Source organism: Podarcis erhardii (assembly GCF_964252035.2).
Source record: "Podarcis erhardii genome assembly, chromosome: Z".
NCBI lineage: Eukaryota > Metazoa > Chordata > Lepidosauria > Squamata > Lacertidae > Podarcis > Podarcis erhardii.
The window spans coordinates 14,339,008-14,356,513 of record NC_138504.1 but is presented as its reverse complement, the minus strand read 5'-3'; the positions used below and the strand labels follow the sequence as shown (position 1 = coordinate 14,356,513).

The 17,506-nt window shown below is 44.8% G+C and overlaps 1 protein-coding gene across 3 annotated transcripts in view; it reads right to left on the bottom strand.

The window, feature by feature from the left end:
* The window catches only part of PCDH11X (protocadherin 11 X-linked), a 777,747-nt gene that overhangs the window by 405,775 nt on the left and 354,466 nt on the right, over positions 1–17,506 (bottom strand). The gene's annotated exons all lie outside the window — the stretch shown is intronic.

Below are 17,506 nucleotides of genomic sequence, written 5' to 3'. Positions count from 1 at the left end.
ACTAGCTACCAGAATCAACCAATGAAACACCTGGAGAAAATAATGAATTACTGGCCCACCCATGATGCAAGATGAAGTGAGCACCTCAGGTGGCAGGATCTACAGGGGCAGACGATCCCTGGTGGGAAGGGGAGTGCCATTTTGTGATTTGCTTCGGGTACCAAAATGTCTTGGGCAAGCCCTGTCTGTGCAAAACCCTGATAAAGTTTGCTAATTCTTGCAGAACTTTTTGTGTGCTTCCAAAATTGTTTGGGAATTTTTAACCTAAAAAGAATCTCCATATTGGTATTAGGTTGGAATACAAGGTCTGTGGTTCCCTTAATGAAACTTCTCAGATGTTCCCTAAGGCAAAGTGTGGTGACAATTCTAGTTGTCTGGATTAATCCAAAGTGGATTCCTTCCAGCTGCTGTTTTAATTCACCATTTGTACCTTTCAGTAGTGATGGGATATAGGCCCTGAAGCTCTGTCTTAATCACTTACAACATGTTCTGAGTAGCCCAGAGAGAGGTCCAGATATCTTGGGGTGTTGCACTACCAGGCTCCAAAGCTCAACTGTCAAAACACATTATCAACCAGATTGGTCTTAATGCAGGATTGTTCTCCTGTATCATCCATTATCTCCTCATTGTAAGACAGGTATTCCTATGCATAATGACAACATTCCCCTTGTTTTTGTCTTGGTGATTGCTGTAGATCTTAAAGGATATTTCACCTGATGTTTCTGGCTCATTTCTCTCTATCACATCTACCTGGAACTCTCCTAAGGAGCTTGCTCTGTTGATTTCTGTACTTAAAATAATTGTTAGGACAGCACCCCTGAACCTTTTTTTTCACATCTTGAAATGAATGTTAAACTTTGACCCCATATATAAAACCATTCTTTTGTTGTACCTTAATAAATAAACTTGAGGATCTAAGGCAGAAATGGGGAACCAGTTGCCCTCCAGATGTTTTTAGACTCCATCTCCTATCAGCCCCAGCTAATGGTCTAGTGGTCAGAGATGATGGGAGTTGTAGTCCAGCAACATCTGGAGGGACACAGCTTCTCCACCCCCACTTCAGAATTTGGCATATAATTTTTCCTGGTAGTAGACCATTGCATGCTGCTTTCCAATATTTCATCTCTAGTGGGTGTGGTGTGAATTGGCACCTGATTCCATTAAGAATAATTGGGGGTCTATTTTATATATGCAGTGGAATGAACTGATGGAGCTCTGATGCAGAGATAGTGGGCCACTTTAGATTGTTTATGGGTGAATTACATTTTTTTAAATATTCCTCTAGGCAAAACATATGCACTAGATCTCCTATGGGGAGTTATTAATTAATAAAATTAACTTTATAGTATTATTTCTAATTCTGCAGCTGTACACACACACCAGTGTCTGTGTCCTCTTTTAGCTCCCTTTTTTCAGATGTACTTAAGTGGACCCCCTATTTCTCCCTGATGTCATAGCTTTGCTTTGTTTTCACTTGCAAAGCTTTTCTTTTCTTCTCAACAAAGGGAGAAGAACATTCAAAAATGGTATTCCCCACTTTCACTTTCAAATTTTAAAGTCTACCGCCTCATTCTGCTGAATGTGTAGACCAGCCTAAATTCTGTGTGGTCAATATTGCAACAAGATAGCAATATTCCATTCCCCTAATATCTCAGTTACCCACCCACAAATTCCAAGTCAGGAAGAATAATGCTGAGACAAGGAAACTCCGGTATGTGGATGTAAATCAATGCAGGAGGGTGTCAAATCTTTAATACTTTGGCAAAGTGCTGTTTCACTGCAGAACCAGAAATTGTCTGGCCTCATCATTTTGATTTTTCTCTATAACACATTGTTGAAGTAAGCCATAAGCATCTCAGCTAGCACTGTCAGGAGTGGGCCATTTAAGTCCCCCCCCCCTTTGCTGAGTTCTTACACATATGCCTCTCTTCCCCACCCCAGGCTAGTTTGACAAGAGCTTTGCTGTGGTTTTGTTGAAATCTCCAGAGAACAATGCTTTTCTTGCAGTGTCAGGCAGTCTCCTTGAAGACAGCAATTCTGCCTTACAGTTCCCTGCTCAAGCACAATGGAACACCAAATAAAAAAAAATGGAGAGGGGGGTTGCATGAGAAAATAGAGCTTACATTGCAGAAGATGGATGCAGACTGAAAAAATTGTGTCATTTGGCTCAAATAGTGTGAGGTTTTCATAGCAAGTGGGAAACAAGTTCAAGTTAATTGTAATGTGTTTCCCCAAAGAACACACACATACACACACAACAACGCATACTGGCAAAAGGACTTCTCCATTATAATATAGTTACACTACATTTCAAAAGTATAGTCAATAGTCATTAGATTGCTAAATGAAGACCTGGCAGACCTGGGTTGAAATCCCTGCTCTGCCATGGAACTCAATGAGTTACTTACCTTTCAGCTTCCCTTAACTCACAGGATTGTTGTGAGAATAACATGCAGGGATGTTGCTTTCCCTGGAGCTCTTAGGTGGAAAGGTGGGATATACATGTATGGATTTAGGAGTGTGATTATTTAACATATTTTTATAAAGCACCTTCCAATACATTTGTGTGTATTGAATTGTTCCCCTAATTCCTGGAAATGTTACATCTCTATCATTTTCCTCTGTTTCTTTCATGGTTTAATACCTAGAAAGAACATAGTTGTTATACAGGTCCCAAACCTGTACAGATTGCAGTAACAATTCAGTACACCTGCAACTCAAAGTCGATTGATGATACTTCCAGGCAATCCAGAACTCTAGGACTCCAGGGTATAATTGAGCTAAAGATCTGCTTCTGAAATTGTCTGATTACTCTATGGAAACACACAGTCCTGAACACTTTGTCACCTGCCAAGCAAAACTCAACTTGCCACTATGTGTATTGTGACAGAATAAATCATTTTGCCCCCTCTTCCTTGTTTTAAGCAAGAAGGAAACAGATAGCAGTTTACCTTGTCCCCATAAGGTCCAAATACATGTTTGGTGGGCCATGTTGATTCTCACAAATTCTGGAAGTCTGAAAGAAAATCCCAACCACCACTGACACCATTCCTACTCAATTTCCAATCATGCAATATCTAGGGCTGTGAAATTTCCTGGATGAACAAAGTTAGTTTTTATCATGCACAACTCCTCAATCTGAGCTGCAGGCTAAAATGAATTAGACAGAAATCTTGGTAAGCAAGCTTCATTTTCTCCATGAGAGCAACAGCTGGCCTGCTCCAGCTGTAGCAAGGGTGTATGTAGGGCAGATCCTCGAGTGCTCCTAACACAAACCCAAAAATAAACGGCACCTGCAAGGGCATATGAAGAACTCCCATATGAACAAACCTCATATGAATTCTGTTCTGTAACTTCTTCCCTGTGCAGGCCCTAAGTTGAACTTGGGTCCTTCCAACTAGAAAGGATTACATTGTGTGCTACAAAAGGAACAAAAAAATTGTTTCTCACGTTGAATGTTCCAAGGCAACTTTGCATTACTACTTCACTTCTGATGAGGGAGGACTGGAGATGTATGGTGGGTTCTCCAGCCCATTTCCCCTCTTTCAGTTACAGAGGTAGAAAACATGGGAAGCCAGGAGGTACAAAGCCATACAATGCTATTCATAAAGCATCATCAGCTCCAAACCCCAGAGGTCCTCAACATAGTTCTAATAGAAGCTGTTTAGCACTTACAGATTTTGTCCATTCTATTCTTTCTCTGTGGGTTTGCTCTGGATCATGTTCAACTTGCCTGTCTGGAATATAGGGCTGCATTGTGCCCCGCCAGGTCCACTCTATGTGGTCCTCTCCCAGGCCACAACCTGTCTCCCACATTATATCCTTTCCCCCTAGATATTCCCTTTACAAGCCCTGCTCTGCTCCCTCCATAAGTGCATTTGCTGGGTTGGACTGCTTACCCGGATAGCTAAATGTAGGAGGTGGGAATAGGTAGACAGGTAGGCAAGTAGTAGGCTCTGGATTGTCTCCTTGATTTCCCTCAGGATCTCCTGGCTCCATAGCTTTGGAGATGGGTCAGTTTGCCACAAACAAACAAAAAATTAAAAGGTGAAACACTAGGTTTATCTGTCAGGACTCATGAAACTAGATGTGTTTTTGCAATGTGTGTGTTTTCTGGCCCCATTCACTGCCAGCACCAACCATGCCTACTGATGGTCATACAAAGTTGTATGTGGCTCCTGAATACCTGCTCAATATTGCATGTTGCCATTGGGGGACAAATAGCTTTCTCACACCTGCCATGACTAATGCAGGACAGTCAATTAGGGAGCTTAAGAGCAGGAACTGCATGAGGTCAAGACTGGCTGTAACTGGAAAATTAGTATCACACCCACAGGGCTTCAGGTCTAAGTCTTGTAGTTCCTGAGGTCTCCCACAACATCCTTCCAAACCAAATCTAGAACTGCCCACTAGTCCACAATGCTTTTGTCCCACTGAGTTACATTTGACAGTGAGCATTTAGTTTTTCTAAGATGTGAAAGTTGCACAAAGCATAGACAACTTAATTACCCTGGCAAGAAGGAAAGATTTATCTTTGAATGTGGCCTATGGATTCACTTTTCTAAATTAAAACAGTGTCCTTGCTCAACAAAAATTAGGATTTGATAATCCCTTAACTCTGTGCTCCTTTCGTCTCTTTAATAAACTAAGTACCTTGTCTTATTCCCGTACACACTTGCTGATCGAGCAATCAGTCAGGTCACAGATTCATATAAATATGACAAGCTCTGATTGGTAAATGTTGCCACTTTTAACATCTGACACACACCCTGAAAAATGGTGCTGGTAATGAAAAGTGGCTGTAGTGTCCAGGAACAAAGCCTACCAGTAGAGCAATGTGTCAATCCAACACCAAATCACTGAAGTAATTTGTCACAATGTTACATGATGTTGCCAGAAACCAAGTCCTTCTCCTACAAATGTGGTGGGAAACTTCAGCTCTGAGAGCCCCAATGCGGCTCTCCAGAATTCTTCCCCAGGCCATGGCGGTCTAGGTGGAAGATAGAATGTATGTGTGAGTTTATGCAAAAACTAGCCTGCTGTGCAAAGGTAAAAGTTACACTTGTTGCTTTACCGCTATTTGTCATTTCAGCACTATGGTTAGCTCCCAAGTTACTCTAGTCTAGGAGGTTTATGATGTTGTCAAACTAAGTGGTTTGCCTAATTGACTCAGTTTTTGTCTTTTATTACAAAAGCACATGTGCCATACTCAACACTATATGGCACATTATAAACTTCTTCTTTTTTACATTGCATGGGGCTCACCAGTGATTAAAGCTGATCCAAGGGGCTTATGGGATATAAAAGTCTAATGAACAAACATAAATTGAGCGCTGTTTCAAACTATACTGCTTCTCTTGATAAATGCTGGCATTTGATGCATCACTCTTGGCATTTTGCAGTATGTAGAAGAGAGAAGAGGTTTCCTCTACAATAATTTTCCTTTTGCAAATCCTTTATCTGGTTCTACAACTGGAATAAATAAAAGAGCTAACAACTGGGGAAATCAGGCAGCAGATTGGACATACCTTATTTCTTCCCCAAACACTTTTACCCCAGTGTTAAGAAAGTAAGAAGAGCTTATGTGCTTGAGCAGACAAAAGGCCTATTCAGTCCAGCAGTCTATTCTCATACTGGCCAACCAGATGCCTATAGGAAGGCCACAAGCAAAACGTGAGTGAAATGGCATTCTCTCATGGAAGTTCATGTGTTCGAGAACTTCCTAGAATAGCTAAGTGCAGCCACTAAGGGAATAACAGTGGTAATGAATTCAAAATTTGTTCTGTTGGATTAACAGGAAAGCAGAGGAGACTAGGAGTCTAATTTTGTTATGCAGATGCTCTTATCTGCTCAAAGATCTGTGCCAAAAAAACCCCACACAATCAGAACAAAAGAGCCATGCTTTGTTACCATGAAGGGAAGCATTCTCCACCACATATAAACAATAGCTTTGGTTTGATGAAATGTCTGACCTTCCTTTTGAACAAACTGCAAACAGAAATCCTACAACAAACTGCTAAGAGAAAATAGAGTTACAATATAAAAGCCTACCCTCCCTCCATTGAACTCAAAGGGGCATACATGGACATACACCCCACACACCATTTTATCTCCAAAACTATTGATAGCCTTATCCTGCATGAAGTTGTCCAATCCTCTTTTAAAACCATCTAAGTTGGTGGCCATCACTCCCTCCTGTGAGACTGACTTTCATAGTTTACATGGAGAAGTATTTTTTAAAAAATCTATCCTGAATTTTCTAACATTTCTATGGATCCAGCTCTCTACTTCCTAGGCTGCTAGCCCCTTTGCTGGGCTCAAACAGTGCTTGGGGTCACTTCCACATTCTGCTAGGACTATCCTCAGGGCTGTTCAGCTCAAATTTCCCAACCTTTTCCTACTCTGCCCATCCCCTCCACCATATCTCCATGGGACTCATGAAATATTGGGTGGGGTAGAGCATTTCGAAAGGAAGGAAAGAGAGAGAAAAAATGTTTTTAAAATAAGCCAAGCATGGAAAATACCACTTGACAGTTTAAGAATCTACTATTCTGGTAGATGAGCTGTAAGGGAGGTTGCTGCAAAGTATTTTATCTGCAAATTTCCCATGAAAAATCGGGAATAAAGTGCATACGGTTCTTAAATTGCAAGTTCCTTTATTGTATATATTCCATCTATCTAGCTTAGAAAAGTGGAGTGCACAAAGATTAAAAGATCCCGAGTGCATATGTTGTGTAAGTAAATCCTTATTGCAAAATGTATGTCTTATATTATTTCACTCTCTCCATTCCTTTTATTTAGTATCATTGTGATTTTTTAAAAGATAATTTGCACCAAACAGGGAAGAAAGCTAAGAAGGAACATTTATAATTCTAATTCTCCCCCTACCCCACCCCCTTTAAAAAGAATTAAGTACAAGAACGTACTGAAAGTGCATGCATCCATGAAAAGATTGATATTAAGATACACATTAGAGCATGAAAAATCCTGCCTAAGCTCAGTCATTTAAGTAGCAAAGTAGTAATCAAACCTCATTAACCACATGGTTTGCATGTTGTAGAATATCCATCAAGATGGCTTTAATAAAACGATAAACTCACTGGCATGGGAGAATATATCTGAGAAGGTAGCTCGGGTAAACAAATACAACTACAGTTAATTATCAAATTACTTCTTAACAATAGATATGAATATAACAGCCGATGACTACCAATTGCAATGACTAGTGACAAATGTTTGCTTAGGGCTTGACTTTTTCCACTACTAAATTATTGTTTAGAAAGAAAGAAAGAAAATGTTTGCTTTATTTCAAATAAAACTGTTAGGTCTTTGCAGGAGGACCTAAGATGAAAAGTTCAGAAAGCACAATCTCTGTATGGAGAATGTTCCGTTGGCATAATCCCTGCTGTTAAGTGACCAGGCAGTCCCAGCTGTGTAGAACTGGGGTACTATAGCTTTAAGAGAGTTCAGAATTAATCACATCATGCTCCTATACAAAACTCAGAAACTATTGGACATATATACTTAACTGACATAGATACAACTTTGTTGTCCCCCATAAAATCAGTTCTGTTTTATGTTTAATGATATTCAGGGACCAACATAGATCACAACAGTGTCAACCAACCCTCCACATGAGTGTGCATGTGTTTAGAGTGTGAGAGAGCACTCATGCACAGTGCTGGCCCAAGACATTTTGGCATCTGAGGCGGACCCCCAAATGTCTCCCTGCCAAAGAAGAATGGGTGAGGGAACAAGGAGAGGAGCAAGAAAGATTGACGTTGGGATCTGCTGCCTCAGTGCATCCTGTCACTTAGGCATCACCTCACCTTGCCTCTGAGTTGGGCTGGCCCCCCACATTCCTACATAATTTAGAGAAGAAAGATGCTGATAGAACAGGAAGACAGGCACCTCTAGCGAAGTAAACTTTGGTTATGGTATGGTGTTTGTTCATCTAGGCTAGGGATGAAAAAGGAATCCATTATAAATAGATAAATAAATAGATGGGATCCAGCAGTTCCGACCCAATTCCACTGAGCCTCTTGAGCTGGCCGATCACAGAATCCCTGTGATGGAGTGAGCTCCCGTTGCTCTGTCCCAGCTCCTGCCAACCTAGCAGTTTGAAAGCACATCAAAGTGCAAGTAGATCAATAGGTACCGTTCCGGAGGGAAGGTAAACGGCGTTGCCGTGCACTGCTCTGGTTTTGCCAGAATTGGCTTAGGCATGTTGGCCACATGACCTGGAAAAACTGTCTGCGGACAAACGCCGGCTCCCTCGGCCAGTAAAGCGAGATGAGCACCGCAACCCCAGAGTCTTTCGTGACTGGACTTAACTGTCAGGGGTCCTTTACCTTTACCTTTTAGATAAGTGCACCATTGAGATTTTCAGAAACATTCCATTTCTATCCAATAGTGAAAGTAACCACTCACCTATTTCTTGAAGAAGAACACACCCCAGGGGCAATTAAAAGTAGCAACAGTGATGTAGGTTTTCCAAGCACTTTTGAGCTGGGAAATTTCTCAGTGGATATATGGGATTGTCTCCAGCTAAGTTCTACACACTGTAGACGGATTGAAATTAATGGACCTAAGTTAGTCATGCTCATTAATTTTAATGGGTCTACTCTAAGTAGAAACTGAATTGAAGCAACTCCTGATTTGGTATATTTGAGGAGGAGAAGGAGGAAATAATCGGAATACTGCAAAACTTATAAATATCTGGAATACTTTCTGATATTTTCTGATAGTCAAAAACAGTATTTGACTGGTGCATGTGCATGAGGGAATCAAAAAGGGCATTTTGTGTGGTTTAAGCATTAGATTCAAAGTTTAACTTGGAAATTATTTTTGGGGGAATTGATGTAAATAGGAGACAAATATGACAAAATAGCATGCACTGTTGTTGCATTATTTAGTGTGGGTTTTTTTGGGGGGGGGTTATAAATGGTTAACATATTGGGCTGGATCTAGATTAGGCTGCAATCCCAATCACACCTAATCAGAGGTTAAACCCTATTGAATACAGTGATATTTGCTTCCAGTTCAATCGCCGTGAGAAGAGATGCTCAACTAAATGGGCCACTGGCCTCATCCAGCAGGCTCATCTTATGTTCAGTAGTTTTGACCTCATGTTAAAGGACAGAATCAGCACTTCTGCTGGAAGCATGAAAGTTCTGAACTGGTAATAGGGTTGCAGCTTGTGATGGGATAGTGTGCTGCTTGTGCGTAAAAGCTTGATCCCTCTGGGGTTTGGCTGGTCATCCAAACCGATGCACTAACGGAGCCCCCAAAGCATGACTCCGTCAGTCGCTGGTAGAATCTGACAGTGGGCGTCTACGGAATTTACGCCAACATAAAAGCTCTTTGACAGACATGCGCTTTCGAGACTCTCTGCGTGACAGTTTCCGGCGAAGGGTGGGCGTTCCCAACGGGGGTCCCGTTACCTCTCCACTACTCTCACTGGAAGCATCCCAGAGCCTCCCCTCCGCTGTGACTCCTGCACTCCCCCTGCTGGTTCCCTCTTCTACTGCAGATTCTCTCCTATTCTCCTGTAGCCTGTCCACTACCTGTCTCTCCGATGGCAGTTCCCTGACATCCACCTCCCCCCCAGGGCCCCCTTCACCCCCTCCCGCCTCCTCTCCCACTGGCGGTGAGGGCGGAAAGCCCCTGAAGGAACTCTCCTCGTCGTCCGAGGATTCTAACACTTCCAGCCACGGCGTACCGTCTCTCTCCCCGTCTTCCTCTTCTTCGTCGGAGTCGGCTTCTTCACCCACCCCTGACTCTGGGAACCCTTCAAACTCTCCTTCCTCATCGGTGGTCCCAAAGTGTTCCCTTCTAAATCGAGCCACGGGTTGCGGTTTTCTTGGGAAACGCTGATGAAATGTTTCTATTAAAACCTCGTCATTGACTACCTCTGCTGGTACCCAAGTGTTTTCCGACTCTGCTTCCCCCTCCCATTCTACCAGATATTCCACCTGATTCCCCTTCCACCTGGAATTAATGATTCCTGCCACGTTCATGTCGCGCTCTCTCTCTTCTATCACGGGCGTTTGGGTGGCCTCTCTCTCACGCTCCCCCCACTCGCGTCCCTCTCGGTACGGCGACAGTAATGACCTGTGAAATACTGGGTGTAATTTCATGTGACTGGGCAGCCTGAGTTTGAATGCCACTGGGTTGACCTGCTGTATGACCTCAAAGGGTCCCAATCTTTTGGGCCTCAATTTCTTACTCCCGCCCTTGAACGGTAGCCCTTGGGTGGACAACCACACCCGGTCCCCCACCCTTATAGTTTCACCTTCCCTCCTATTTCTGTCTGCTTGCTTCTTATATTCTTCCTTGGCTTTCTCTAAGTTAAGTTGAAGCTGACGGTGGATCGCCTCCATCTCTTCAAAAAAATATTCCGCCGCCGGCACGCTCCACCTCTCCCCTCCCTCTCCTGGGAATGCCCGGGGGTGACACCCATAATTTGCCAGGAAGGGACTCATCCCTGTGGACACGTTCTCCGCGTTGTTGTAGGCAAATTCTGCTAGAGGTAACTTATCCACCCAATCATTTTCTCTGTCTTTTACATAACACCTCAGGTATTGTTGTAAAACCCCATTTGCCCTTTCCGCTTGCCCATTGGTTTCTGGGTGCCGGGCAGTTGAGAAATTGAGTTCTACGTGCAGTAAGCTCATAAGTTTCCTCCAGAACCTGGAAGTAAATTGTTTCCCTCTGTCGCTGACCACCCTCAAGGGGGCGCCATGCAACTTGAAAATATGTTCTACAAACAACTTGGCGGTTTCCTCCGCTGTGACTGCATGTGAACAAGCTATAAAATGACACATCTTGGTTAATTGATCTACCACCACCATGACAGCTGTTTTGCCTTTGGATTTTGGCAGGTCCGTCATAAAATCTATGGATACTGCCTCCCATGGCCTTTCGGGCGTGGGTAAGGGTTGTAATAGCCCCGCTGGCGCCACCCTCTCTCCTTTCGCTCGCTGGCACCTGTCGCAACCCCTGACATATTCCCGTACGTCCTCCCTCACCTTGGGCCACCAAAACTCCCTGGTAACCAACCACATGGTTTTGTGCTGTCCAAAATGTCCCGCTGTGGGGCTGTCATGCAACTGCTTGAGTACTCTGCCCCTCAGTTCCCCGTCGGGTATGTACAGTGCCCCTTTGTAATACAACGCCCCGTTCTTTTCTTCGAACCCCCCTGTGTTCTCCTCTGTCCTCCGGAGCTCTCTGAGTTTCTCTTGGGCGTATTCATCGTTCTCCGTACCCTCTATCAGTTCCCTCTGCCCCACCAATGCCGCCCCACACACCCAGCGGTCTTCAGGGATTACATGCCTTGCCTCAGGCGCTCCCTCCCCCTCTAAGTACTCAGGTTTCCTGGAAAGAGCGTCCGCCCTCACGTTCTCGGAGCCGGGCACGTAACGAATCTCAAAGTGGAATTTGGAGAACTCCTGGGCCCATCTCACTTGTCTCTGGTTCAGCACTCGGGCTGTTCTCCAGTATTCCAGATTTTTGTGGTCAGTTCGGACTTGAACCTTGTGCTGCGCCCCAATCAGCAAGTGCCGCCATTTCCGGAATGCTTCATGAATGGCGAGCAGTTCTCGGTCGTACACTGTGTAGTTCCTCTCTGATTTGTTCAACTTCCGCGAGAAGAATGCACACGGTCTCCATTCAGACGTATCTTTTCCCGGCTGGAGAAGAACGGCCCCCACCGCTCGGTCTGACGCGTCAGTCTCCACTCTCATTGGTTGTTGTAGATCCACGTGCAAGAGTTGCTCTTCCGACGCAAACGCCTGCTTTAAGCGTTCGAACGCTTGTTGCGCTTCTCCCGTCCAAACAAATTTCTTTTTGCTACTAAGACAATCCGTGATGGGCGCTGTTAAATGGGCAAAGTTTTTGATGAACTTCCTATAGAAGTTTCCGAAGCCCAGGAACCTTTGCACGTCCTTCTTGGTCTTTGGTGTTTTCCATTCCAGTACCGCTTGAACCTTGCTGGGATCCATGGCCAATCCCTTGTCAGACAACCGGTACCCCAGGAATTCCACCTCCTTGGTATGAAACTGACACTTCTCCAGTTTCACCCACAGCCGGTTTTCTCGCAGCTTGCTCAGTACCTCTCTTACATCTCGCACATGCTGCTCCTCATTGTCTGAGTACACCAGAACGTCATCTAAGAACGCTACGCAGTTCTTGTAGAGCAGTGGCCCCAGGACGTGATTCATGAATGATTGAAAACAGGCGGAGCCCCCTTGTAATCCGAAAGGCATAACGGTGTACTCAAAGGCCCCCAAGGGGGTGAACATAGTGGTCTTCCACTCATCCCCCTTTCTCACACGTATCAAGTTATATGCCCCCCTAAGGTCCAGCTTGGTAAAAATTTTCCCTTTTCTCACCCGTGTTAGAATGTCATCAATTCTGGGCATAGGGAAAGTCACTGGTTCTGACACTGCATTTAGGGCCCTGAAATCACATACAAGCCTGGGCTTGCCTGTGTTTTTTTTGTCCACAAAGAACACTGGGCTGCCCCCCACCGCTCGTGACTCTCTGATGAAACCTCGCTTGAGATTCTTGTCAATGAACTCCCTTAACTCCTGCATCTCACTGTCTGACATTGCATACAGCTTGCCCACTGGCAATTGTGCTCCTGGGAGTAAGGTAATTTGACAATCAAAGGGTCTGTGCGGGGGCAGTTTATCTGCTTCTTTTTCGCTGAATACGTCAAGCAAGTCAGCGTATTGTGGTGGCACCCTCCCTTTGTCCATCACTTCCATCCCTGCTAGAGTGCCCCTGGCGCCTGCCTGAGCCTCTCCCTCCTTGCAGTGTTCTAGGCAATGTGCTGATCCAAAGGAAACCACTCTCTGATGCCAGCCTACTAGCGGATCGTGTAGCGCCAGCCAGCTCATACCCAAGATAATAGGAGCTCCTCCCAAGGTGGCTACGTTAAACGCTATCAGTTCGGTGTGTCGTGCCACCCTCATTATCATTGGTACAGTCTGTTGGCTCACTTCTCCTCCCAACAGCTCCCTCCCATCAATCGTGGTAACCTGCAAAGGCTTACTCAATGGGATAGTCTGTATTTGGTGTGCAGCTGCAAACTCTTTGCTCATGAAATTACATGAGCTACCTGAATCCAATAGCGCCTTTATCTTCAGTGGGTGTCCGTTTGCCAGTTCCAGCAACACCTCTATCACAAGCGCTGGTCTTGGAGGTTCCGGCGTGGGCACATTCATTACTCCCTGGCCTGGCTGCTGTGCCCTGATGTTGGCAACCAGGCGTTGGCTTTTACTGGCTCCGTGATTTCTTCTTCCTCCTTCCCCCCAACAGTTCCCGCCATCCCTTGCCATTCCTTCCTTTGCGGACAGACTCTGGCAAAGTGACCTGGCTGCTGGCAGAGATAGCATCTCTTGCCGCTCTTTCCCTCCTTCTTCCGCCCTTCACTGGTGTTTGAAACTGCGCGCGCGCGCGCTGTTCCAAGTTCCATCGGCTCTGCTGGCGGGAAAGGCTGCTCCGGAATCTCTGGAATGCGGAAGTCCTTCCAACGTTCCCCCTTTCCTTCCCGCTTTTCCATAGCTCTAGCTTCCTGGCGTGCCCCAATGGACAGCGCTGATTTAGTCAGCTGATCCATAGACTCCGCCCTAGGCGCCCGGGAAAGTTCATCTTTCACTGCCGGAGAGAGACCTTCTTCAAACAGCATTTGAATAGGTTCACTAGCAAGGTCCCACCCAAGTCTATGAATCAGCATGGTGAACTCAGTCCAGTACTCACGTACAGATCGGCTCCCCTGTTTACACGCCATTAACTGCCTGCGCACCACTCCCTGCTCGATCTCGCTGGAAAACATCAAGTCCATGGCGCGGAAAAACTTCATTGTGTCCTTTAAGATTTCATTATTGGCTGCCATCAGGGGCCGAACCCAGTCCCTCGCCCCTCCCTCTAGATGGCCAATCACGTACGCCACTCTAGAGTTCTCGTCGGGGAAGTCATCAAACAGTAGATTGAGTGCATATTGCATCTCTGTCCTAAAGGCTTGATAGTTCCGGGGATCCCCCCCAAATTTCTGCACCAGTCCAGGCACCCGTCTGGCAAGTGGGGTGGTCTTCCCCTTATCTGCATCTTGAGCCCTCCTCTCCTCGAGCCTCGCCGTTTGCAGTGCCAGCTGGACCTCCAACGCCCTGTACCTTTGTTCCAGGCTTGGATCTGCGCCAGCTCCCGCTCCTGCTCCTCCGGTTCCGGATGGTTCGCTCATGATGCCTTCTGCTTGCACAAGCTGCTTTCAAAGACTGTCAGATTGCTGTGATGGGATAGTGTGCTGCTTGTGCGTAAAAGCTTGATCCCTCTGGGGTTTGGCTGGTCATCCAAACCGATGCACTAACGGAGCCCCCAAAGCATGACTCCGTCAGTCGCTGGTAGAATCTGACAGTGGGCGTCTACGGAATTTACGCCAACATAAAAGCTCTTTGACAGACATGCGCTTTCGAGACTCTCTGCGTGACAGTTTCCGGCGAAGGGTGGGCGTTCCCAACGGGGGTCCCGTTACCTCTCCACTACTCTCACTGGAAGCATCCCAGAGCCTCCCCTCCGCTGTGACTCCTGCACTCCCCCTGCTGGTTCCCTCTTCTACTGCAGATTCTCTCCTATTCTCCTGTAGCCTGTCCACTACCTGTCTCTCCGATGGCAGTTCCCTGACACAGCTCTACAATATATGTGGACTATTTTTTAAGTCAAAGATAGAGGTAAACATAGCTATGATGCAGCCAAATGTTGCTCCTCATCCAAGGTACACATGAGACGTGACTAGGAAGGCAGAGCAGGTGCAGCATAATGGAATGCTGGGTCTTTAAATCTATTTACCATGATGCAATGGGCACTAAGCTTCCATCTGACTTATACATTTAAAGTAGTATCAAACCACTTTAAACAATCATACTTCCCTCAAAGACTCATTGGAACTATGGTTTATTAAAGGTGCTTAGCATTCTTCAGAGACACCTGTGTCCCTCACAAAACTACAATTTGCAGAGTTCCCAAATAAGAGGGATTGATGGTTAAACGTCTCTGGGAAATATAACTGTGCATGGTTTGACCATCAATCCCTCTTCACAGGGAGGTTTCCTCTCTGTGAAGGGATTGAGATCTCCTAACAACTCTCAGCACCCATAACTACATTTCCCAGGATCCTTTGGGGAAGTCATCATTGTTTATAGTGTTATAATACTGCTTTAAATGCACAGCCCCTAAAGGGCAGCCACCATGAAAGGGAAAGCCTCTCTGCTTGCCTGCACTCTTGGAAGATGAAATTTCACAGATCAAGTTTTGTTGTTAACAAACATGCAATAAATCAACATGAATTTTAAAAGCCAGGGAGGAAAAAAATGGCTAATGAAATACCAAAGCAACTGATAGATTATATAGTAATATACTTGGTTCAAAATGCAGATAATTAAACAGATTAATCACAGAAGCGGGAGGGGAAAGCATTGCATAAAATTGGGGGGGGGGGGAGGGAATCTTATTACTTATGTTTGCCATTTACCTTTGAGTTTACCCCATGCATGTGAGTTGACAAACCAGGTGAGAGGATCAGTAATCTATCTATCTCTTTCTTTCTTTCTTTCTTTCTTTCTTTCTTTCTTTCTTTCTTTCTTTCTTTCTTGTGGTGGGAGAGAAACACTCTCTATTATGCCTTTGCAAGCCATATAAAATTACTATTGTCTCCTGCTGAAGAAAACCCTGCCTCCCACTCCCCATTGCTCCCAATAAACTTGGTGATCTGTCTTGTGCCTACACATCAGTGCCTTTAAAACTACAAGTGGGATTAGCATCACTCTCCTGGGATATTCTACTGCCTCATCACAACCAATTTGTCACAATGAGAGTCTAATTAAATGCATTACTCTTATTCAGGGGAGAAGCAAATACATGAACTACATTCCCAACTTAGCTATGCAAGTCTTCCTCTTTCCTTCCTTCCACAGTAGAGTCCTTGCTTTGCTATGTCAGACCCCAGGGGATGTCCTCAGGCCCTTGTGTGTTATGAAGTCAGTGAATCTAAGCTTCCCTCTTTGCTATAACGGTTGGATGAATAAGTCCCCATACATTCAAGGGGCTCACCCTTCAGGGTAAGCATTGAACCGAGCATCTCTCTGTTCTCTTTAATCATTCAGTTCTCCCCCCCCCCTCTTTTTTTTGTTATCCCAAATGAATCAAAACTGAAGCCTCAAGGAGAGTGGAAGAGATCATATAGACTGCTTTACATGTCAAGTTGTTCTGAAAGGTAGTCACAGCTATGGGATCATTGTGTTTGCTAAATAGGATGTCAAAAAGTCAGTTAAGTGTTTTCCTTCCAACAATGAAACAGTATTTGTAGAGCGAATCAATGTAACAAGCAACAGTGTATATTTTGTTATTCCCTTGATTTGTACACACACACACAATGGCATGACTGTTTTATCTCTGATATGCTACTCATGATTCCTAGATAAGGGGAGTTGATATTGGGCTAGAACAAGGGGGGGAGCCCTTGAATAATGAGGGATTCTGTATTCACCTATAATTTGGGGGGGGGGGTGAGGAGTAAAAGAGATATGGCAATTATTTAGAGAATGCACAGGCAGGCAAAGAAACCAGAATTCAATGAATAGTATCTTGTGATAATAACTGGAGCAAGAGAAATAAGAAGCAAACATTTCAATTCCTTGCTGATGAGTTCAAAGTGCTGGTGAAAACTGCTAGACTCTTCTGAGGTATTTACCATAAGTATGTTGTTGTAGAGCTCCTTATCTCCTTACCCCATGGTCTTCCAGTGGTTCACAGTCTCAAGTATCCTGTGGATCTTAGCAGGAGATGGACCCACCCAGGTGACAATTCTGGAATACCAACCTTAGCAAGCACCCTGTTCCAAGCAGACTGAAGTGCTGAGAGTTCCAGAGCATTACACCAGGTCAGTATCTCCAGATCCAGACTCTGCTCAAATGGTCTCCAGAGCACAGATGGCAAACCAGTTATTGGGGCTGAGATGAAAATGGATCAGACCAGAAGTCACGGTGCATGGCTGGCACTAGGCCTTTCATTTCTGAGCTCTCCTCAGCAGGAGGAATCATGAACCCAATTAGCCTCTAGATCAGGGCCAGGGCAGCAGGACCAGCTATAAAAATGAGTTGCTGCTGAGATGTCACTGCTGCAACATTTCCTTGGGGAATCACCATGGTGCTAGACTCCTACTCTAGTTACACAACTGGAGAGCTCCCTGCTGTTTTGGCAACCTTGTCCTGAAACCCACTCCCTGGCAGTTCTTTTTTCTTGCTGGTAGAGAGAGGAAATCCAAATCTTATAGCTCTAATATGGTGGCAGTGGGACAATGATCAAAAATATGATCCGAGAAATGCAACTGAAAAGAAAACTGTCAACTGAGGAAGGAAGAACCCACAGGACATTTTCTCCTTTCTTAGTTTGCCTTTATTTATTTACTATTTATTAATATTCTTCCCTTCCATTCTACTGCAGGAGC